Source organism: Desmodus rotundus, chromosome 1 (genome assembly GCF_022682495.2).
Source record: "Desmodus rotundus isolate HL8 chromosome 1, HLdesRot8A.1, whole genome shotgun sequence".
In the NCBI taxonomy this organism is placed as follows: Eukaryota; Metazoa; Chordata; class Mammalia; order Chiroptera; family Phyllostomidae; genus Desmodus; species Desmodus rotundus.
Window position 1 is genome coordinate 85,029,357 of NC_071387.1, and position 23,857 is coordinate 85,053,213.

The 23,857-nt window shown below is 37.1% G+C and overlaps 1 protein-coding gene and 1 long non-coding RNA gene across 5 annotated transcripts in view; both read right to left on the reverse strand.

Annotated features, from left to right (window-relative positions):
- Window positions 1–23,857, reverse strand: part of AUH (AU RNA binding methylglutaconyl-CoA hydratase) — a 155,122-nt gene that overhangs the window by 52,209 nt on the left and 79,056 nt on the right. The gene's annotated exons all lie outside the window — the stretch shown is intronic.
- Window positions 1,764–22,802, reverse strand: LOC139440982 (uncharacterized). The gene is made up of 2 exons (XR_011651322.1): window positions 18,836–22,802; window positions 1,764–10,645 (listed from the first exon to the last, which is right to left on the reverse strand). It is a non-coding gene; the product is annotated as an uncharacterized lncRNA (long non-coding RNA).

The following is a 23,857-nucleotide window of genomic DNA, read 5'->3' on the forward strand; positions in this document are numbered from 1 at the left end:
TATAGAGAAGAACAACTGATTTTTATATGTTGATCTAGTGTGCAGAGATTCTGCTTAATTCACTTACCAGTTTAATAACACCTTTGGTAAATTCCTTAAGATGGTTTCTGAACATGATCATTGCACCTATGAATAGGGAATGTTAATTCTTCTTTCCAATCTGTGTTTATTTCTTCTTCTAGTCTTACTGCACTGGCTAGAACCTACAGTACAGTGCTGAGCAGAAGTGACAAGAGTGGACATTCTTGCCTGCTTTCCATTTTTAGCGGGCAAGAATTCAATTCTTCATCATTGAATATATTAGCTTCAGTTAGTTGACAAAGGCCTTTCATCAGACAGGAAATACCCTACTATTCTAATTTACCATGAGTTGGGTTTTTTAAATCACAAATTAATGTTGAATTCTGTCAAATGCCTTTTCTGCAAATACTGATATGATCACACAATTTTTATTCCGTTAATGTGACAAATTATGTTAATTTATAACTGTGATAAATCCTGCTTAGTTTTGATATATTATCTTTTCTAATTAAAAAAACTATAAGTGTTTATTGATTTTTGACTGAAGAATGAATGGATCCATGGTACCTAGACCAGCCCTTGTCACTTAATCCAATATAATGTCATACAATTTTATCAGGGTGGGTAAATGACAGAGCTAGAGTCCATACAATAAGGAAGTGGCAGAGCACTGCAGACAGCAGGTCTTCAAGCTACAAGCATGGAGCATTACCTCAGAGTTGCGCAAGTGTCAAAGTCACAGTCCCCTATTCCCTCACCTCCACCCCCAGCTCTTCACATTTCAGACACAAGAAAGCAAAAGACAAAAGAAATAAAGATATGGATTCCTGACTCAGAGAAGCAGAAGTCAACCCAAATAACAAACACTGCATCCCTCTTGCCAGCACTGGCAATGTTTCCGAATGGAACATTCCTCGGGGGCAGGGTAACAGGTCAGTTTATCTCCCACATCCAACTTATTTTTTAACATATTATTGGGTATAACGTGCTAAAATTTGGTTAAGAATTTTTACACCTATTTCCATGAGGGATAATGCTCTGTAGATTTATTTCCTTTTAATACTTTTGGTTTGGCAGAAAACTAATGAGGGTCTCAAAAAATGAGTCATGACCTATTCTCTCCTCTGCTATTTTCTGAAAGAATGTGGGTAAGATTGATAATATTTCTTCCTCAAATGGTTGATAGATTTCACCAGTGAAGCCATCTGGGCCCAGAGTTCTCTTTGTGGGGAAAAAAATTTAATTACAAGTTCAATTCCTCAAGAAAGTATAGGGGTATTCACATTTTCTATTTTTTCTAGTATGTTTTGGTAACTCCGTGTCTGCCAAGTTGGTGAAGTTCCTGGCATATAGCTGTTCACAATATTCTCTTATTCTTTTATATCTGTAGGATGTATAGTGATGACCTATCTTTTAATCCAGGTATTAGTAATTTGTGTTATCTTTTGTTGTTTGTTTTCCTTTTCTTTTTTTTTTAATAGTAAACTTTATTTTCAGAGCAGTTTCAGCTTTACAGAAAAATTGAGCTGGGAAAGTACAGGGAACTCCCATATGTCTCCTGCTCCCACATGGACAGCCTCTCCCACTATCAACATCCTGCACCAGAGTGGGACATTTATTACCATAAATCAACCTATAGTGACACATCATTAATTATCCAAAGTCCATACTTTACATTAGGGTTCACTTAGCTGGCAGTGCTTTTCAAAAAATCAGTTTTTGGTTTTACTGATATTTCTCTCTCTCTCTTTCTCTCTCTCTCTCTCTCTCTCTCGCTCTCTTACTCACTCAGTCACTCACTATCCAGGCTTCTTCACTAATTTATGCTCTTAAAAGTAAAAGTTTAGCTCACTGACTCTGTATCTTTCTTTTTTTCTAACACAAGCTTTTAAAGCTGTAATTTCTCTTTAAAGTATTGCTTTAGCTACATTCCACAAAATTTAACATGTTTTCATTAGGTTCAAAATATTTTCTAATTTCTCTTGTGATTTTTTTCTTTGACCCACGGGTATACTTAGAAGTTACTGATTCTAACTGAATTCTGTTGGCATCAGGGAATACATTCTTTATTACTTTAATCTTTCAAAATTTCTTGAGATATTTTGTGATTCATGTTTCTGTCTGTTTTGATGAATATTCCATGCACAACTTCAAAAGAATATGAATTCTATTGCTGTTGGGTAGAGTACTCTGAAAAGATCAATTAGGCAAAGTTGTCTAAGAGTGTAACTGAAATTTCCTGTATCCTCACTGATTTTCTTTTCATTTGCTCCATCAATCACGTAATCCCCAGTAAAAATAGTAGATCTCTTCATTTCTTCTTTTAGTTCTCAGAAATTTTGCTTCATGTACTTTGAAATTCTGTTAATATAGTTAGTTACATGCAGATTTGGGATGTTATGTCTTCCTGGTGAATTTGCCTGTTATTATAAAATGCCCCTCTTTATCACTAGTAAGATTCCTTGTCCTGAAACCTAGTTTTCCCATGTGAACATAGCTATTCCAGCTTTCTTATCTATTATAAGCATGGCACATCATCTTCCACCCTTTCAGTTTTTGTACCATTATCATTAAAGTGTCTCTTATAAACAGTATATAACTGAGTTTTTCTTTTTAACCAGTCTGACCATCTTTGCTTTGTAATCACATTGTTTAGAACAATTTACATTTAATTATCACTATGGTTAGGTTTAAATTTACCATCTTGATATTTGTTTTCTATTTTTCTCATTTGACCTTTATTACTTGCTCGTCTTCTTTTCTTGTGATTCAACATTTTTTAGTATTCCATTCTATCTTTATCACTGGCTTATTAGCTACGTTTAATTTTCGTTAGTGGTTGGTAGCCTTCCTCAAGTACAGTTTTGTGAGAGAATAAAACTAACAGGAAGTTGTATGAATGAGTATTTTAAAATCTCCCCACGACAGTACATAGCTCTTAGATGCATAGGACAGAAGTTAATTATGTATAATAGATGTCTTGAGGCATTAGGGCTTAACTGAAGTTTACACCAAATTTGGAAAATTTGCCTGGCCTTGTAGAGTTTTACCCTACATAAGCACATCTTAGTCTTCAACAACAAACACAAGGCAGTCCCTGTGCCTCTGCTTTAAGTGTGTATGTGCACACTCTGCAATGTGAGAGTGGGGTGGGGGCCTAATCTGTACCACTTTATAAATTGCCCTTCAATTTTACCCCATTTTTGGAAACCTCTATCTAAATTTAAAACCTCTAAAACAGCTGCTGACTCTGAGACCCCCACCCCCCACCCCATGACTGCCTCAGAAAGACTGCCTTCCACACCTTTGATGGCACCCTTGCGAGTACATCTAGGCTAGAGCTTCTCAACCTGCCTCATCTCCTACATTCCAAAAAAGTGATCGATATCTCTTGTTTGTTGATGACTCCTCTCCCCTTGCTTTGCTATTTATTGGTTGATAATTATACCTTTATTTTTCCTGTTAAGAGTCTGTGCTTTCATTTTGGTAAGGCCTTAAAATGGACAGATGGCAAATGACAATGCTCAGTTGCTTAGCTTATCTTCTTGACCAGAAACCTTAAAGATTTTTAAGCATTAAATGGAACGTTTATAATCACACACAAAGTAGGGAGAACAGCATAATGAAATGTCATTACTGATGACTACCTTTCAAGAATATTTTAAGCAAATAAAATTTGATCATTTGAAGCCTCTACAATAATAAACTCTATTGATCACAGTCCTCTGTGGCCTATATGGATAAGAATTACACAATATCTAAAAACCATTTTGTAAAAATAAGCATGCCATACACTGTATTTTGCCATGTATAATGCACACTTTTTTGCCCAAATTTTTGAGGGAAAAATAAGGATGCACATTATACATGGGTAGCACTAATTTGTTACCAGTATATAACATTTCTTGTACCTTGTATCTGTTCTTGTGTTTTGTAATTATTTGTTATATAAAATTTCTTGTACCATAATGTTAAGAAATAAATGCTAAAATCCCTTTATAATACAAAAAACAAGTACCTACATATCAATAAATTAAAAAATGAATCAAGAAATTAATGGGCCAAAAACATGGCTGCAACTTCTACATGGCAAAATACAGGTAATTCAATTTTGTAATCAGGTCAAGAGTTCCTTCCAATATCTGTTACATGAATTTCACAGAATTATTGCCCATAAGGGAACACAAGCCCCACAGAGTCAAACATCTTCTCTAACAAGTAAGAGGAGCCCAAGAGCTGGGTGTGTGTGCTCCTACGTCTAGGGGCATGTGAAGTCACTGGCAGAGCCAACCCCATCATGCCCACAATCTAACAGAACAGGCAGAGTCCCTTTTTCTCCTTTTAATCTTATTCATAAGGAACTTAACAAGTGTATGTAGTTTATTATAGATATTGTACAGGCTAGGCTGAAAACTTTACATAAAATTGTTAAAATAGAGTGAGATTTTAAAGAAGCTAAGAGAAGAGTATGTATGTGACATACGCCTTGAGCATCCTGTGTGCATGTGTCCCTTTCAGGTGTGCTTTGGTGGGAGTTTGAGAAGCACAAAGCTAGGCAGAATCAAAGTCAGATCCCCAGCACCATAATCTAAGTCTCTTGATTACTGGTCCAGAAAAGGAAGTGTCAGCTTAACCCATTGATGCATCACTAAGACCTAGATTTAGCAACACGTACTAAAAAGGTACCCCAGTTTACAAATGTAAACCTCCATAGAATAACTAGCATTTACCTGGTACTTTACAGTTTGTGAAACTGTTTTTAAATATAATAAACCTTACAACAGCTTTGTAATATAGATATTATCATCACTGTCACTTTACAAATAAAGAAAATCTCAAGAGACCTAAGTAACCTGACGACATACAATTAAATGAATTGAACCCAGTCTCATAACCTAAACCTTCAAAATGTAGGATGCAGGCTATCTTTCCTTTGACCATTCACCTGCTCCCTTCTTGTGGTGTCTAGTTCTTTTTTTTTTTAATCCTTAACAAAGGATATGTTTACTGATTTTAGGGGTGGGGGGAGGGAGGAGAGAGAAAAAGAGACAGAGAGAGAGAAACATCAACTGGTTTCCTCCCATACACACCCTGACCAAGGACTGGACCCACAACCTAGGTTACGTGCCCTGACCAGGGATCAAATCTGCAAACTTTAGGTGAACGGGAGGATGCTACAACCAACTGAGCCACCCAGCCAGGGAGGTGTCTACTTTTTTAATGGTTGCAATAGCCAAATAGAATAATCCAAGGTTTCCAGATGTACATTTTGAGTTGCCTGCTACCCCAGTTCCTTTGGGCCTCATCTACTTGCCCTGCACAGTCTTCCAGTAGAAAGCAGCCTTTGTGAAGCTCCTGCTGGAAGTATATACCTCCTCCCTTGCTGGTGGCTACAAATGAGATCAGTGCATTCAACTGCCACGTCCCATCCTTGGTTCAGAAAGCCTGGGTCTCTCATCAGTGACATTCACTTGCCTCTTCTCTGGTGTGCTGGGTACCCCAGGCAGGCAGGGTAGAGGGGTGATAACTGTCTCCCCCCTCCCATTCTCTTCTTCCTACTCTCAGGATGACTTCCTTCCCTTACAACTAGGTACACCTTTTTCATAACAGTTCTTGAAGAACAGCAATAGATGGTTTGACTGGTTCTGGCTCCTCCACTGAGTTATTACACTGCTATCCATGAACCCTGGACTCATAGGTCTGTTTCACTAACTCCCAGCTTCACCCACATGCTGCTCTGGTCTTCAAACATCAACTCCAGGTGACTCTAAGGATGTCCTCCTGGAAGGTAAGATAAAGACTAGACTGAAAATCCATGGAGTCAACTTCCTCTCAACAACTTACCATTAAAAGTTTACTCATACAGAACACTGTTTTCTTATATGTGAGAGCAAAAAGTACATCATCCAAACTTTGGATTAAATTAGGTCTCCTCATCCTATGTAACATTTCTATGATGAGAACATCTAGGTTAGAGTAAACTGATTCCAACATAACTTACTGCTCTGTTGGGAAGGGCAGAAAATTTAAAGTGCTTGCAAACTCTATGAATGGGCAAAGAATACACACTGAGAAAAATATGACACTCCGTACACAAATTTTTTAAACCATCACCTTCTGTTTTTTATGCTAGTAGACCAGGTTGCAACTATTTCACAGTCCTCTTCTGAAAGCTGAGGTACCTTTCTAAGGCATGCATTGCCACATCTAGCTCTTTGGGAGTAAATCCATACATAACCAATTGTGATATGTAACTATACTCAAAGATATTGAGCATAATACATCTAAGCACAAAGAATTAAGCAGAAGCATCTATTCAACAGACAAAAAGTGTAAAACAAGATGCTGGTCTGTATACTCTTAAACCTCCTTAGATGATACAATTCAGATAATTACCCCTTTCAAAAGGTCTGAGAAACTGTCTAAACTCCCTATAAGAGATGGATTAACTAGGGAAATGCTTAACTATCCAGAAGGTGGAATGCACAAAGATAATAACAATGAGTCAGAGAGTGAGCTAAAACAAAAATGATATAATGACAGATCTAAATATAACTGCTCAAATTTTCCATTTCACTAGTGCATAATGATTGAAAAGATATATTTATTTTCAATACGTAACTCTTCTAGGAATATTTTAATTTCAGTAGGAAACAAATGCCTTCAATGATGAAAGTATATTTTATTCTATATGTATGTGAATTTTCAAATGCAGTGCTTCAAGTTTAGTCATCGTATGCTCCTAATCCTAAAATTGTCACTTTAAAATTATAAGAGAAAAAAAATAAAGTACCTATTTGGCTTATTTTTTTAAAACTACAATTCATAAAAATTTAGTTGAAGAAACATTTTATTTTGGCTCTCCCTTTACAACACACAACATCCAGTAACTGGCTTTAAACTCTAGGGCACTGGGAAGCAGTCCTAAAATTTTAAATATAATCCAGCAAACAGAAAAACACTGACAAATGCCATTATGGTCCGCTACCCAAACCTGTACAAGCCATGCCATCAAAGGCTGACTGCACAGAGAAGCAAAGTGACTGCCTGGCAGAGCCCCCAGGGCAAGGACAGCACTGTCTCCAGCAATGTGGTCTGAGGTTGCCACCAACTGTAGGAGAGAGCAAGGACACTGACTAAAATTAAAATTTCACTTTAGATTAGAAAAAGATGTGTTTTTTCGGCCAATTAAAGTTCTTGTGAAAATGGTAACCAGCTCAGATTGCCTCTGATCAGCATAAGGAAAGGGGGCTCTCAGAGGATCAAGGGAGGCTGGGAGTGAGCAGGCAGACACCAGGCAAGACTAAAGCAACGTGTAGGCAGGCCAGGCCACAGGAGCTCCACCGGGCCCTGGGCAGTCCTGTGGAAGAGCTCCCACCTGGGCAGCTCAAGGTTCCATGCCCAAGGGAGGTGAGGGTCTCTGACTCCCTCCCTAGTGGGAACACAGGCCCAGTGTTCCCACGGAAACTGGGGTGTTTTCAGGAAGGGGAATGGATGCTAGGCAGACAAAAAGCAACAAATGTCTACTGTAGATCATCAAAAGTCCAGCAACACTTCAATATTTCTCAGTTTGAGTAATTCTATGAATTCAAGCCAAATTCACATGGCTATGGACCTCAGAGAACTCAAACTAGATGTGCCCTATAGGGCAATAAAGGAAAGAATAAACATCTTCTGCTCGGGCTTTACCTGGAATTTTGTTTAATTCAGACTGTGATCAATATGAATAAAGAAGCAATCTCTGATGGACTTGGGTGTGGCCCATCTGGTACTTTACATCGTAGCTGTCCAATTAAACATCACAGTTACTCACCCAAGAAAATACACTTGTACACAATCCAAATAAACTCGTAAACTGGTATTCATCACTTTGATACAGAGGTGTGTCTCAACGCTTTTAAAAAGACCTAAATTTTAAGAAAGATATTTACTGGAGGTTGCTACCTTCCAACTAGAAAGGATAAAGAAGAAAGTAAAAGTAAATGTTCTAATATGATCAGAACACCTTATTAAAAATGGTTAATGCATAAACTGAAATTCGTATATCTAGAAAAAGTTCAATATTAATAGTCTAAAAGTATAGATATATATTTATTAAAAACATGTTTCAAAACACTTCTTTAAAGCAACAATGTTTATAAGTTCCCCTCCTCCAAATATTCAGTATTACAAAATTTGGAAATGCACTTACACAGAAGTACCGGGGATTTAACTGAAAGGACTCTGTTTGCCGGAAATGATACCAAAAATAAATTTGAATTTACAGTAGCATTCATCAAAACCTAATCATAAAATACTTAACAACAAATTAAATACAAAAAAGCCTGCTTCCAAGAGCAGGCTGTGGTGGGTGTGTGCATTAGCTCAAGGAGACAATTAATGCGTGCAGCTGGTGTAACCTTCAGTAAGTTTCGATCAAAGTCTGACAGCTACCAGTTATATTTCACACAGGGTAATTATAGCAAACGGTTTCAGGCTTAACATTCTGCTATTTCTTTTTCTTTCTGGAATGTAATCAACAAGATATTAAGATTGCTTCTGCTTAGCTTTTATCTTCACATTTACAGAGAAAATATTCAATCATAATGCATTTAGTGAAAAGTATGGGTAAAAAAAGACCTGATGTTTAGCAGAATTTTTCTGACAATTACTTCAACAAATGACATATTTATAGCTCTTGTGCATAATAAAATGTTAGTCCTTTCACAACAAAATACAAAATCTTAATTATGCTTCTCATTTTCTATAATTCCTAGACTTGTCGACATATACCATACTAACATGAAAATCAACCTGAAATGCTTTTGTATGTTCAATAAGGTAAAAAACTGCAACCGCTCCATGGATGTCATGTTATTCTAAAATCTAATGCTCACACAGGCACATAGTATAATAAGCATAGGGTCCAGAGTTAATAAACCATGTGCTTAAATTTGTATACTGAATTATTAAGAAAGTTAACTCTCGTATCCTAATGCTCTTTTAAACTACATTTCTACAACAACTGTACATGCAGTTACTCTAAGTACACCTGCAGTAGCTGATGTGAGTGCAGGCTGCTCCTTTACAAGGTTGCCTCTATATGCCCACTGTCACTCTTTTGGACTAACAGCACATCTCCAGAATCAAAGCGTCTGGAAGCTATGAGTGCTCTGGGGGAGCCTTGCTCTTTCCTGAGCCTCTGAATTGTCCCACGTAAATGGAGTTAGGGCTCCAGCACTCACCCCACCTCTGTCGTGAGACCACAGAACATCTCATTATATCCCCCAAGATCACCTCTCTGTTTCTTCTCCCCCTCTTGCTTAATTTTGTCATCACTACATTTACCACCATGTTACATAAAATGTTGTTATATTTATCAGTTCACCTTCTCGAACGGAAGCTCTATGAAAGCAGGGGTCGGGTCTCTTTTATCTACTGCTGTATTATTCCAGCCACTACAAATGCCTGGTACATAATAACTATTCAAAAAAAAAAAAACAGAAACAAAAAACAAAAACAAAACCCTCAATAAACAGATGAATACATCTGACAGACCTATCAACCAAAACCAGTAGTTTACTGGAAAATGAGGTCAGGCATATTAGGCATTACAATATGCTCTAAAGAAAAGGGAGAACAAAATTCTAAGTATAACAACATTTGCATACAACATCAATACCTCACTGATGTGAATGCAGGTGGATGGGCAGAGTAATAGTTGTCTCAGTCAGACTTCTTAGCTATTGGCAATGGAAATCAACTCTGGCTGATTTACACGGAAAAGGAATTTACTGAAGGGTTTCTGGACGACTCCAAGAATGACCAACTATGCTAATGACAGGAGACAAATTCTAAGATGTCCTAAATTAAATTATACCAGGCCAGAGAGTAAGGGACAAGAATAATACATCATTAATAGCTGGAGGCCAACTAACAAAAGATTCTTCACATTTCTGAATGTATGTTGGAGCTTTCAACCAACTTCCAGGCACTATCTAAAAAGAAGTAGTCAACCACCAGATGCTACCACATTCTTCTCACACATGAACTTTCCAGACTGTTGCCCACAGCCAATCAAAAGTAGTAAAGAGTTTTTCCTTGTGGACTGTGCAAATATCCTAGAAGTGCCCTCTGCTTCATTTCCCCCTTATCTATAGCCAATGTAAATTATTTCAAAACAACTTACATCTTTCTTCCCTAAAATACAATGTACAAGGGAGCCCCATCAATCCCAGGAGAGCAGACATATTTGTCTTTTCCATCAGCCCTGCTGCTGGGGATTCACACTGCATGCCCCAGGACCTGGTCCACTTTCTGGCCCAATACACCCTTTCTTTCAGAAAAGCTTTTGGTAGTAAACATTTTTGTTTAGCACTGATGCACTATGGTCAAAAAAAGGAAGGAACCAAAAATCACGATAAACCAAGCTGAATGACAGCCCCAGACCACATCCAAGACGTGGAAAGGACTCTGCTACCCAGGACTCAGACAAAGCCCCCACCACTGCCAGAAGGCAACATCCACTGTCCCTACCTCTGAAGGTCAGGCTTCAAACTCAAAATCCTGAGCAAAACACTCAGCTAGCAGCCAGCCATCCACCAAACCCATACAGCAGGGATCCACAGAAAGAGGGGTTCAGAAGCTGGGAATGCAAAAAACAAAAAAATGGTTCACAATAGTGGTGTAAAATATACATCACTTTGTATAAACACCAGAGAAAGCTCTTCCCCAAGAATGCATTACAAAGGATTCTACTATACTTAACTGTTATGAAAGTGTTGGTGAAGTGGCTGTTCATTAGCACACTGTGTGTGAGAACAGTTTGAAATTAATACCCTCAACTTCACATATTTGAATAGCAATTTAGATTTCTGCCTATCAACTGGAATTAAAATATAGGTACCAAACTGAAGTATTTTACGCTCTCTACATCTTCATAATGCAACTGAAGTGTTTTTTAAAGCATCAAAAACGTGGCCCTGGCTGGTGTGGCTCAGTGGATTGAGTGCTGGCCTGTGAACCGAAGGGTTGCTGGTTCGATTTCCAGTCAGGGCACATGCCTGGGTTGTGGGCCAGGTCCCCAGTAGGGGCCACGTGAGACACAATCACACATTGATGTTTCTTTCCCTCTTCCTTCCCTTCCCTTCTCTCTAAAAATAAACAAAATGGTTTTTAAAAATGTATATACATTTATGAGGCAAATCAATGAAAAATAGTTACCCAGAGACCCAAATAACAGGAACTGGGAAGGGGTGACTGTTATCCTCACCAACCGCTGACTCAAGAAAATTCACCTCTTTGCTTTTAAAAAGGGTGTGAGCTCTTTGACTAACACCCCGATTCTTTTTACAGCTTTAATTTTGTGGCTACAAAACACAAATAACTCCTGAATCTTAATCAACTTTCTTTTCTCTCTTCTTAGAGGTGTGAAAAGGCTGGCTAGATATAGTTGAGTATAAGAAAGACAATCTGTTCCTTTCTTCTTCCACCTCCTTAGGTTCCAGTGATGAGTACAGGAAGCCCTTTCGAAGTCTGCATTAGAGCAAGAAAACAGTTTTTACATGCTCCCTGGAATCTGAAGAATCTGTCCCCAAAGGGCACTAAAATATGCCTAGTTAAAAACGAACTACAAGACAGAAACAGAATACAAATGCACAAAACAGTATTATCCAGCAGAAATTAATCCAGAGAACATGCAAACAATTTCTGGGTGTGACTCCTAAAAATCCTAGAAAACACACTATTTTTTTAAAAAAAGCAACTGGTTTCATTGAAGGAACATTTACTAACAAGCACTTATCATTTTAGGAACACTGGGCTTGATGCTGCTGACCCAAGGGTCAACATAATACACCGGTTCCTTCCCTGGTAACACAGTGCTGAGGACACATAGACACAATCACCACAGCAGAAACATAGTTTGTTAAATTAAAAAAGGAGGTCATTAGAACCAGGTGGCTCCAATACCCTAGCAGCCTATGTAAACAAACCTAATCTAAGTCTGTAAACACTGCAAGGTTAGGAAAACAAAACACTAACATTCACCACCACAAACAGCCACCTAGGCTTGAAGCTATAGCCAACAATAACTTCCTTACTTGGTGTCCGTCCACCTTTTTTCTATGAAAGTCCTGTTAGATGAAGTGCTCCTAAGCACTGCCTGGCTTCATGATGCTTGATTCAAATGATTTTTGTTCAAATAAAATCAAAATTTTTAATATGCCTCACTACAGTTACAAAACAGAAGAATGTTATAAAGTTCTTATCTCAATACTAAATGACCTGATCTTAGTACTTTTAAATACAATATTCAAATCCCTTCATATTTTATACAACTTATTTTCTACTAAATTCTCAATAGTTGTGAAACTTATGAATAAAAAGTTAAAAATGTTACAATTGCAAAGTCAAATATATGAAAACTAAGGGAGAACGAGGTCAATATTAAACTGGCAACTCAATTTATTTTTCTGAAAAGTAAAATATTTACATTAAGTAAGTCTCTATGTAAGTTGATGATAAGATGGATATGGACTTTAGATAATGCAGAAAAGAAAAACATCTAGTAAACAGATAGTTATGAGGAAAAAAGGACACTGATGGTGACAAACCACACATATAGGGTGCTTACTATCTACCAAAACCCTTTTAAAGTGCAGAGCCATTTACTCCTTTCATCCTCAGCACGCCATCATAAACCACTCATGACAGTTATCATCCTTACTCGATTCGGAGACCAAAGGAAGCATCGAGAAGTAAATCTCTTCCCCCACTTTCCCAAGGCCAGAGGGGGAGGACTCACCCCACACCAAGGACTACAATAGGGAGGTTAGTGGTTTTATAACAGTTTATATTTTCTCAATCTCTTTCTGAAACACTAAATAATACATGACTGATTTCAAAGTAGCTCATCTTAAATACCAGGTATTTTAGAACTGATACCTAATGGACTTTAGAGGAGTCCTATGGTTATTCTGGATTTTTCAACTACTTGCTCTGCCTGGTGAATGGAACAGGAACTTCCCTGATCATGTTGAAAGTTATCCACAGTAAAATGAAATTAAAAAATACATATATTAGCCCTGGCTGGTGTGGTTCCGTGGATTGTGCGCCAGCCTGCAAACCAAAAGGGTCGCTGGTTCCATTCCCAGTCAAGGCACATGGCTGGGTTGCAGGCCAGATACCCAGTTAGGGGTGCGTGAGAGGCAACCACACATTGATGTTTCTCTCCCTCTCTTTCTTCCTCCCTTCTCCTCTGTCTGAAAATAAATAAAATCTTTTTTAAAAATTTAAAAAATAATAAAAATGCATATATTAGATGAGTATTCTCAACGAGTTGAGCCAGCGATTTCTATCATGGTATCAGATAAAAGCTTGCTTAACAAATAAATAGCTCCTTGGTTTTTGTAAGATACCCACTACTTCAACAGGCCAAATATCCAAGCTAAACAGAAATCTTACAACTTATCATCTAACAGAAGGACTATGACCATTTCAGATGCTTCCTCTACATCTGAAATGCTCATGACAAAAGTGTAATTATTAACAGGTCAAAAAATAAATTAAATCCAGGGCACTGAAAATTATGTTAATGAAATGAAAAGTGGCCTTGCTGACACTGCGTCACTATTTCTGGATAGCTCACTTGAACATCAAATAAATCTCACATCATGGAGATGTGCCAAAAGGCAGTGACCTAGTTTATATTGGGGTGGGAAAGAAATAGCAGTCTGTCCTTTGAGACTCGTACCAAAATAGCTTCCTAAAGCACAGCTTCATGCTTTTAAAAATATTTAAATAATTTTTCCATGCAAGGGCAAAAATAATAGCCAGAACCAATATCAAATATAAATGTCCTTTATGTAAATAACCCCATTAGGTTAATGCTGGTTCTCAAAATGTTATTTGTATTTTCAAAACTTGGAAAAAAATTAAATATCAGTAGAATGAAGTAAGAAGTTATTTTCAACACCTAATAATTGACTACTATAGGCAATTAACCTACACCAGTTAACCCAGATTATTTTTGTAAAACTCCATAAATATAACTGGCTGATTCTGGCAATGACACATCCAAAGAAAAATGCAAGTAATAAACCACAAAACTTTGGTAGAAAGTATCTTCATATTACATGTACATAAAAATAGACAGAAACACTGAACCTGTACATAGAACCACAGAAACAAAATCTGACATGATATTCACTCGCAAGAATCGAATCAAGACGACACTGGGCCTATTAAACTAGTTACTATGGGGTTTTCTTCCTGAAATGAAGAATGTGTAAAATGGGATAAAATTACCTTTAGAACAATTCATTGTATAACATCTACAAATTGTATAGTGTCTATAAGACACACCCTTGAAACAAAGCAACTCAAAGGTAGAAAACAAAAGCCTGGGTAAGATAACATCAAGCAAAAGATGTTCAGCTGAAGTAGGGGTTCATAGAATCGTCATCAGGTAAAACAGAATTCAAAGTAAAAATGGGCATGTCATATTGACTATGTGGTATAAACCATAAGGACCCCTCTGGGCACCAAAAAACAGAATTGAAATATATACAAGAAAATCTGATAGAAAAACAAAAACTTGACAAATATAATAGCAATAGATACTTTGACATACCTCTCTCTAATTTGACAGATCAAATGCACAAAAACTAAAAAAAGATATAATGAAGTATATAAAACTATATGTAAACCCTACAAACAAAAAGAACTTTTTCATTTCAAAGGCCATGGAATGTATTTACAAAAACTGGCCAACGCAATTATTATACAAAATGAAACTGCAATCACTTCCTAAAAGTAGTGCTACAGAAAATACCTGAACATGAGATAATGAAACTAGAAATTATTAATAGTTAACATCAAAATAACTTGGAAACTTAAAAAAAAAAACACACTAAGCAATTCTTAGGTTAAAGTTAAATAAGAATAAAAATGCAAATCTAGAAAAAGATAATATGAGTGCTATCTAAAAATGAATGCTAAGCAGCTACAATTAGCTTAAAGATACACTAAAACTCCTTCATCACTAAAAATGGAGATAAACTAAGTAAACACTTAAATTGTTATGTTAAAAGAGTAATGAGAAAATGAGAAATAAAGCTAAAATTGATGACCATAGAAACAGGAAGTCATAAATTAGAAAAGAGAGAAACAGTAAAAAAAAATCTAAGAGCTAGTTCTATGACAAAGCAAATCAGGAGAAAGAAAACAAAATCAAAATTAAGGAGAAACACCTAAATATGACAGGAAATTAAAATAATTATAAGAAAATTTATATACAAGTCTATGTTAACACATTTAAAAATCTGGATAAATACATTTCCTAGGAAATATTAATTACCAAAGTGGAAATTTCTGAAGTGTCAAAATATATCAGGACATCCAAGTAAAATTACTACAAGGTCTAGAAAGTGTTAATTCCAGTATTATTTCAAGTATCCCAGAAACCAGATAAATAAGACTTCCACATACTTTCTAAAATGCTAACATTTAACTGCCACCAAAAAGCTCACAAGATAACATATGAAATAAAATTTCAAACTAATCTCATCTATAAAAATGGACACATAAAAATACCATTCCAGTATAAGCATACAGAATCCAGAAGTACCATTAAGCATGAAAGAATAATATACACATTACCAGAGCAGCTCAGTCCAAGAAAGCTAACATCTTTCAATAAAAGAAAGTCTATCTAAATAATTCACGTATCAAAAATTTCAAAATTATCAATATATATAGTTATTTCCTTCATAGAATTATGGATGTATATCTCAAAAGTAAATGCCAGGAGAATGCTTTACAGTGAAAAACTGCAAGTTTTTCTACTAGCTATAAATGAGACATATCTAAAATATAGCATTAAATCAAAAACAACAAGTCACAAAAGAGAATGTATATGGTTGTATCTTTAGGGAAAAAGTCTACGTTATCTATGTTAATAAACAGTAGATGCATTTTAAAATCTGAAATGATAGGCATCAAACCATTAACAACAATTACTTACTGGGACTATTTCCATATTGTTTGAGTCAAAATCAAGTGTCATAAGACAACATAAACAATTACTTTTAAGAAATCCTTGAATTGCTGAAAGATTCATTCAACTTCAAAATTCCTCAAAAGTATCTCCCGTTATTATTTTATATTTCTAACCATATGTTATTAGTGTTGATATGTTTTCCTTATTAAAACAACAGCAATTTACTCTTATGTTCAAATATTCTGAGAGTTAAATTTTAAATTAATACCACACTTTTTTATTAACAGCTTACAATAGGTCTTACAGAAGACTTCCCCAAGGAGACATAGGCACTGTGGGGTGAACTGCTCACAGTTTCCCCACTGGAGGAGGCATAGTAGATGGAGGAGGTGGTTTTCTAAAGGTGACATATGGCTAACAAGACAGCAGAAGGTAGAAGGAGGAAAAAAAGTGTAGGAAAAGAACAAAACCTGCTGCTGGCAACTGGCTACATGCCACTGGATCACACAGAAGGGCTACCTAAAAGGTTGCCCTAACTAGTGGTCACATGGTACAAAAACAACAGATTGACAAGAGTGCTACTATAAAATGAAAAAGAAACAAAGGGGAAAGGTGAGACTCGTGACTATCAACAAATGATACATTCCAGTTTAGCAGTATAAGCCTATATGCAGGGAAAAGCTTATTTAATAAATGCCAGTTTTTCATACAGAGATACAAAATCCAGATGTTAACAGGATACTCTGCAGCTCTACCAGAATCATGACAGATGGTCCTCACCTCTGAGGAACAAAAAACAAAAAACTGGTGACTCTGTTTCAAAGGAAATACTCAGGCCAAATACCTTTTAAGTTTGACTTCACCTTTGTGGGTAATTGATCCTGGAAAGAGTTTGGTGAGATTTCAGTGAATGGAAAAATAGCAACAATTAGTCTAGGTGTATATTTAGAGAACTTCTGATTAAGCTATCAAGCTATCATTGATTCGACAGACCTAATGCAACTGAGATCCAATTCAGGATGGCAACACGGAAGAATCCTGAACTCACCTCCTTCAGTGGACACAACAAATCTACAGTTAAATACAGAAAAATTTCCTCTGAAAGAAACCTTTAAAAACCAGCTGAGCAACTTCTACGTATCAGAAAAATGAGAAAAAACTCATTTCAAAACAGGTAGGGAAAGTGTGGAGACTCACAACTGGGAGAGAACTCCCAACTCCAATCTTCTCCCATGGAACCAAAGGTTTAAACCCCGTATCAGGGACCCCAACTTTTAAGTCCTTTACCTGAGAGATGAAGCCCAAAATGTTTGGAATTTAGCAGGGTTCATGTACATGAGGCCCACAAGGGTTTAGTGACCTGAGAAACAGTTCTTAAAGGGCTCACACAGACTCACCTGGCTACCCACAGGACCCAGTATATAGGCAGCAGAGGGAAAGCCCAGCATTTTCATGAAAGAGACTTATTAACTTATCTTCATAGCTGTAGCCTGAGGGGCAGCTTCTAATTAAATGCACATCAAGGTCCTGATCACTGTTCTCTCCAGAGACAGAGGCCAGCAGGCACCATCTTCACACTCTCCACCTGCCCTGGTCCAGGTCACTGGTGTCTCTGAGAAATGACCCTGTGCGCATGTCTGGTGCCCCGACTTTTGTGGCTGCCCACCAGAGGACACATCCCTTGACAGCCTGGCTCTGTTGTCCAGTGGGGCTTCTGTTAATGGGCTCAAAAAGACAACAGCAAAAAAGAAAGAGTTCTTAACTGCCCGGGGCTCAGCACAGAGGGAACAAACAGAAATGCCCATCTCCCAGTCTTCTCCTGAAAGAGGTATATTTCATATTTTAAAAGCTGATGCCTAAGTGACTATGGGTCCAGCTTCCAGTGAACCTAAATTCACATGCTAAGACCCTCCCTTTCAGGCCACTGACAGATCCTGACACACCTTGAATGACTGGGAGCCACTAAGAATAAGCAGACTTCCTGGACAAAAACAAGGGTTTGGGAAACAACTAAGATCTAGCTAGGGCAGAGCGAAAGAAAAATTTTACCTCTAAGACTGGAAGAGGAGACTTTTTTATATAATACATAAAAATCAATACAGAGTCATGTAAATGAAGAAAGGAATATATTTCAAACAAGAGAACACGATAAAACCTCAGAAAAAGACCTTAATAAAATGAAGATAAGTGATTTACCTGATAAAAGAGTTCAAAATAATAGTCATAAAAATGCCCACTGAAAACCACAGAAGAATACATGAACAAAGTGACTATTTCAATGAGAGATAGAAAATATAAGAAGATACCAAATAGAATTCAGAGTTGAAGAATCCAGTAACTGAACTGAAAAAAATATGATAGAGGGGTTCCAGATCAGACTACATTAAGAGGAAGAAAGAATAAGCGAATTCAAAAGGTAGAGCAGTGGAACCAGAGGGAAAAAAAGGAGAAAAAGGAAAAGGAGTGAAGATTAAGAGACTTATGGGACAACATCAAGAAGACCAATGTTTGTATTATAGGGGTCCCAGAAGAATAAGAGAAAAAGGAGAAAAACATTTACTTGAACAAATAACAGCTGAAAACATCCTAACCTGGGAAATTAAAATGACATCAAAATCCAAATAAGATAAATCCAAAAAAATCCATACCAAGGCACATTAAAATTAAAGTGTGAAACGTTAAAGGAGAAAAATCTCAAAAGCAGCAAGAAAAACAACAACTTGTCACAGACATAGGGAAACCCCGTAAGACCATTAGCGAATTTTCCAGAAGAAATTCTGCAGGCAAGAAGGGAGTGGCATGATATATTCAAAGTGCTGAAAGAAAACTTCCTACCAAGAATACTTCATCTGGCAAAGTTGTTCTTCATAATTGAAGGAGAGATAAAGAGTCTTCCAAACAAGTAACTAAAAGAATTCATCACCATTAGACTGGCCCTACAAAAAATGTGAAACGAAATTCTTTAAGTTAAAACAAAAAAATACAAATTAGTAACAGTAAAAAATAAAAGTATCAATCTTAATAGTAAAGGTAAATATCATAAACTCAATAGCAAAATTCAAAATAACCTAATGCTTTGAAGGTGGTAGATTAATTACTTATAAAGCTAATGTAAAGGTTAAAAACCAAAAGTATTAAAAATAACTACAACTACAATTTGTTGATATACAAGATAAGATTATGTAAGATGTGACATGAAAAGCATAAAACATGGGAGTGAAAACGCAGAGCTCTAGAATGCATTCAAACTTAAGTTGTTATAAACTTAAAACAGGCATGTTACAAGTTGTTGTGTGTAAGCCCTTGGTAACCAAAATGCAAAAACCTATAGTAGATACACCAAAGACAAAGAGAAAAAAATCTGAGCATACTAGTATAGAAAATCAACTGAGCTACCTACCCAGGGCCTTTAAGTGATTCTTAAAATTGTTATTTAACTTGATACATAAGATACACACTATAGAATATCCAAATGCAAATAAGGCTATCTTGATTACAACTGGACAATAGGAAAGTAATGTGCTATTTGCAAAAAAACAAAACAAAAAACCAAACAAAAGAAAACACCTTAAAACACCAAGTTACTGGTTATTAAAAAACACAAAAAAATAAAACAAAAAATGAGAACAAGAGACACTAATATTGAAGAGGTCATAAGAAGGAAATTAAAGTTATCAGAATCAAAATTGCTAATTCGATTCCACTACTTAAAATTTGGACATATAAAACAATGAAGCAAATTTTAATGAAGAAACACATATAGCTGAACAAAGTAAAATGTTCCTGTAGCAGTAATTTCTCCAATTAACTGTTCCTTAAAGGTAACTTCATTCTGTCTCATCCAGAAGCAGTAACACATATTTAGTATTACTCACTGAAGGCCCTATGGTCTCAAACTCTGGGAATGAGAAAGACAGTCCCCGGCTTCATAAATGAAGCTTCATTCCGTACACAGTTTTACATTTTGTATTTAAGAGCATAATACTTTGAGTCTATTTCTGTACAAACTGTGATTTAAACTGAGGTTCTTTTTTTATTTTTTGCAATATGGATGTCCAGCTTTTTCAACACCATACTTTTTCCAATGAAGTGCCAGTGTATTTGTCAATTATCAACTGGCTACATCTGTATAGGTCTATTTTGAGATTCTGTTGGTTCCACTAATCAATGGGTCTATCTTTTCACCAATACCACCTGCAGGTAATAAATTCTCTTAGTTTTCCTTAATCTGAGAATGTCTATTTCACCTCATTCCTGAAAGACATTTTCTCTGATACAGAATTCTGGGTTGACAGTCCTTTTCTTTCAGCACTACAGAAATGTTCCATTTATTCCTGGACTCCATTGTTTCTGATGAGGAATCTCCTCTTGTTTCCCTATAAATAATGTGTGATTCTCTGACTTTCAAAAATTATTTTGGGGGATGTCTCCAGTTTTAAGTAGTTTATGATATGTCTGGTCATGGATTTCTTTGGGTTTATTTGTTTGGGTTCATTTAGGTTCTTAAATCCTTTTGTTTATGTCTTCCATCAAATTTCTGAAAATTTCAACCATTATTTCTTCAAACTTTTTTTTTATGAACCACACTCTTTCTTCTTTCCTTCTGGGACTCTTGTGACAAATGTTTAACATTACAGTACTGTCCTATAGGTCTTTTTAAATGCTGTTATTCAGACTGATTAATTCCTATTAATTCCTCTTAAAGTTAATTCACTTTCTTCTGTTATCTCCATCCTGCAATTCAGTCTATACAGTGTACTTTTATTTTGGCTATTGTATCTTTCAGTCCCAAAATTTCTATCAGTGGGTACTTTATCCTTTATTTCTTATTTTGAAACTTTCTATATTTCCATTTGTTCGTGTGGTATGAGGCCTAAAATTAAGGCCCAATATTCTGTGCTGACTAATATCTAGGGAAATCAGGTGAACCACAAATGGCCTGACCACAGGCCTCCTCCCCACTTTGCTCTCCCACGTATAAGTCCCCTAGACAAACAAGCCGCCTCACCAAGGAGCCCAGGTATGGTTCCTATTTGTCACTGGGGAGTGGATTTCAGCTCCCTGCTAAACCATGCAATTATTCAAACAAGCCAATCGCATCCTACTCTCTTATTACTACCAAGTCTGTCACATACAGCCTGTTTTTTCACTCTGTTCCCTAGTACAATCTCTGCGTGGCCTTGTGGGGCTTGTGATGTCATCCTCCCCTGGAATGTGGGTATATGTGACTAAGAAATAGCTAACAGTCACACCTATCCAGTGTCAGGTGTTAGGTGCCTGGCCATCCTCAGAAACCTAGGAAAGGAATCCCTCACCAACAAGGTGAAGGGGAGTCGGGTGGGTACTGGAACAGTTCGCCTCTATTTCTTGGGGCATTTTTGTAATAACTGCTTCAAAATCTTTCTCAGATAATTCCAACATCTGCCATCCTGGATGGCATCTGTTGATTCTCTTCTCCCATGAAAAGTTGAGATTGTCAGTTACTTCCTATGCTGAGTCATTCTGCCCCAGACAATTTTGTTTTAGCATTCAATTAACCTAGTTGTATTCAGACTGCACATTCCAAACAGCCTTCTGTGGATTGTGCTTTCAGTATTAGTTATGTTTTCGAGGCCTTTGGCCAGTCTCAAATCTGAGCAGTGGTCTATCTCTTGGTTCAAATTCTCAAGGCGTTTAATGTGCGGTATAGCATCAGAGCACACCGCTCAGCCCGAGAGTCCAGGAGTTCACAAATGACTTTATAGGGTTCCCTTCCTGAACTCCTCACTATTCACCATCTCCCTAATCCCTGCTGATTCCCTGGGGCTCCCTACCTGTAATTCTGTTCTGGTCTTCTGCCTAGAACACTGGGGTTGTATTTATCTTGCTGTGCACTGCACTCCAACAAGTATGCCCATGTCCAGAGAAAAGAGAAGCATTGGGTCTTCCAACCACACTCTTGAGACAAAGCTCCTCTGACTGAAGGAGAAGGTTCTCCTCCCTCAGAATTTTTAGTGTTTTGGGTCCTGTCTGCTATGGCTGTCACTACAAGGAAGTTTTATTTCCCAGTTTGTTAAGCCTGAACTAGAAAGACTCTCCTGGAATTCTGTCTGTGCCAATGTCCATTTCTGGGTTTTTTAAAACCAGACCAGTAGATGCTAGAAAAAAAATAATAAATTCCACATTTTCATTTGCACAACCAATTGTCCACTTGATTAATACTACACTTGGATATTGAACTTGGTTTTTTAACCAAACATGCCCAAAACAATATTCCTCACTGTCTCTTACAAACCTACTCTTTTCACAGCTCTCCACATCTCAGTCGAAGGGAACTTATTCTCAAGTTACTCCAGCCAAGAGTCAACGTTTACTTCCCTCTCTCTTTAGTTACTAATCTGATCGGTCAGGAGATTCTTCAGAGTCTATCCACACCCAAATACTTCTACCACCACTGCCCAGTCCAGGCCCCACAATAATCCACTTGAACTACAGCCACAGGCTTAGGCCTGCCTAGCAGGAAAGTGCTCCAGCATCTAACCTGGATCACGGATGTCTACTCTTGGCATGGGGACCAGACAAATCTTTAAATGCCTAAGACCACACTGCTTCTCTGATGGTGTCTCCTATCACTCTCCTCCTGTTTGTTAAGCTTGCAGTGGTGGGGTGACTGTTTCAGGCACGCTTCCATCATAGCCCTTTATCCTGGGTGTTCCTCCATCTGAAATGGTCTTCCTCCTATCTGTATGATTAATTTACTCAATTCCTGTAAGTCTTAATTCCAATGTTACCTTCTTAATGAGGCTTCCTCTGACCCCCTATGTTAAAGTGAAGACCCCACCCCTCATCAGGCCCCTTCTTTTCCTACAGCCCCGGACACTTCCATCATACTTCACAACTTACTATTTGCCGTGTCCACTGCCCCTGTGCTGGAATGTCGGCTTCTTGGCAGCAGAGATCTCTTCTTGTTTGCTCACTGCTGTAGGCCCAGTGTATATACACCAGTGCATAGCTCAATAAATATTTGCTGAGTTAAGTAAATAAATGTGCCTGGAACACAGTGTGTGAGCAAAGGGAGCAACAGCAGGAAAGGAAGTTAGAAGAGTAATGGGAACCCACCCTGCAGGCCTTGAAACTCAGGCTGAAAGCTGACAGAATTCACACTATTTTCTCAAACTGACAAGTTCCACTGGTAAATTGCTTATTACTGTTCGGTTCCAACAATTTTATAATGATAGGGCAGTTCTGATACTTATACATAAGTTTAATCTTTCCTACCAGATTTTAGATGGGTAATTCCAAGGGAACATTGGTGAGTCATATATAGATAAATACATAATGAGCCAAAGTAAGTTTACAGTTGTTTGTATGGAAAATAATACAGTAATTAATAATACAGGAATAAACTGTTTCATATACTCACAACTATAAACCTACTTTTGCCTCATCCTGTATGTTTCCTTCACAGCAACTAACAAAATGGCCTGTCAACAGTGGGGAGCCACCTACTAACTTCCAAAACACCCTAATCAGACATAAAGCAGTGAAGGGTCACTGAATTGCATTTTAAAGTACAAAGAAATGAGACACTGCATTGTATGAGGTAGTGCTGGCCTTTGGAGAGGTCACTTGGGAAGCAGTCCCCTAAATCCAGCAGTGCTCTCCATTGTTCATAAACTGGTAAATGTTTGACATTAATAAGTCTCTTTAAAAAAGCAGTCTTATTTATGTTGTTATACTTTCCTTCTTCCTGATATAGTATGACCTTATTAATCAGATTTGGCACAGAAAGCTCTTTTGCTATTTGTGAAAATCAAATTCACCCTCACAGGATAATGATGAGTCATTGCTGAGTATATTCAAAAGAGTAAGTTCAGA